Raw genomic sequence first — 1,916 nt, forward strand, 5'->3', positions numbered from 1 at the left:
TAAGCAGTGGAAACAAAACTCTGAAAGGTCATAGAAAAATTTGACATCTACTGATTAGTTTTCACAGCATGCGAACAATTTTGGGGGTGTAAGTATTTATTGTTTTTTACAGCCAAAGGCTGTCTTCACATGGAAAGGTAGCACTGAAGGGTTCTCAGGATGAATAACTTAGGAAATTGTTCTAATGTGACTGTACAGCCCTCAAAGCTCCATCTAGTTGGGCACCCTGATGTGGTATAGCTCTTGCCCCTACGGGCAAACCCTGTGAGACAAATAACTTAGAACAAACCACACTCCCTTTTCTTTAAATGTAAGTAGAGAAGAAAAACAATACAATGCTTAGGTAAATATTTATGAATCTAATATAATAAATATAAGGGGGTTTTGTCATGTAATACAAAAATAACGTGTATTTTCACAATACATTATAGTTCTGTAAAAGATTACTTATTACTGGAACTCTAGATGTTATTTTAATCAGGAGCAAAGTGCAGATGATAGGAACAGCTGTACAGTTTCAGTGTAAAATTACAACTGCCCTGTGGCTTTGATCTTTTAAATAACTTTGTTTCTGGTTTAGTGCCATTCTCTTTTATAATTTAAAAAGCTCTTTTGTAATTAAACGTTTTTTCTGACTTCTTTTCTCACTTGAATTCTTATATTTATATATAAAACATACACAGTTGACACTAAGTGATTGTTTTTTAATTTCACACTTCACATTTTGTAGGTAGTTTGTAGTTTTCTGCATGAAAAGATAAACTGATAAGTTAGAAAGAGTATTATAACATGAATGCCTGCTGGTAAAGGAAATACTGGACAGAAGTTTGGAACTTTGCTGCAATCACAGCACACCTTAGCTAAATCCTTAATCTAACACTTACTGGGTACATGTGAGAGAACAACAACCATCAGCATTTATTGAAAACACTGTCTCTTAATTCCTCATAATTAAAGAATTAAATTAGAGCACAAGGGAGAAGTCCAAAATGCATTCAGATAAGCTGGTAAGAATCTTTTATAATTAAGAAGATAACACTACAGGAAACACACCCGCAGGTTTTTTTTCACCCAGCTGACAGATTAATTGATTTAACCCTTAGTGTGCAACCTTGTGAGGGCAGACCAGTGGGGATGCCTCTGGTGCAGCTGTGCTGAGCACATCACCAGCTCTCTGCCCATGCTGCAGGACTGGGATGGGGGTAAGAAAGGAGTGGGGAAGCAGGAGGCAGACCCTCATACCACTGCCTGGATGTTGTGGAGCATGTAAGGATGGTTTTGCGTTCAAAAATAATCCTCCCATATGTATTTGGGGTGAGAGGATGCTGGGAGAGTCTGAAATGCCTTTCTTGCACTGTCTGCCCCTTTTCAAAGACTGGAGAGTTTGCACTTGTTTTCCATAGGCTCCTGTATTTCTCTACCTTGCATGAATTGCATGTGCCAACCTTGAATATAGAATCATAGAATGGGTTGGGTGTGAAGGGACCATGTTGGAAGTTAAAGATGATCTATTTCCAAACCCCTGCCATGGGCAGCAGGGACACCTCCCACCAGACAAGGTTGCTCCAAGTCTCATCCAACCTGGCCTTGAGCACTTCCAAGGAGGGGGCAGCCACAACTTCCCTGGGCAACCTGTGCCAGTTTCTCACCACCCTCGTGGTAAAGAATTTCTTCCTAGCATCTCATCTAAATCTACCCTTTTCTATTTGGAAGCCATTACTCTTTGTCCTGTCACTACATGCCTTCATACAAAGTATATCCTTGGCTTTTCTGTAGGCCCCTTCAGGTGTTAGAAGGCTGCTATAAGGTCTCCTGAAGCCCTCTCTTCTGCAGGCGGAAAAACCTCAACTGTCTTCATAGGAGAGGTGCTCCAGCCCTCTGAGCATCTTTGTGGCCCTCCTCTGGACTCACTCCAA

This window comes from Calypte anna, chromosome 3 (assembly GCF_003957555.1).
Source record: "Calypte anna isolate BGI_N300 chromosome 3, bCalAnn1_v1.p, whole genome shotgun sequence".
Classification (NCBI taxonomy): Eukaryota; Metazoa; Chordata; class Aves; order Apodiformes; family Trochilidae; genus Calypte; species Calypte anna.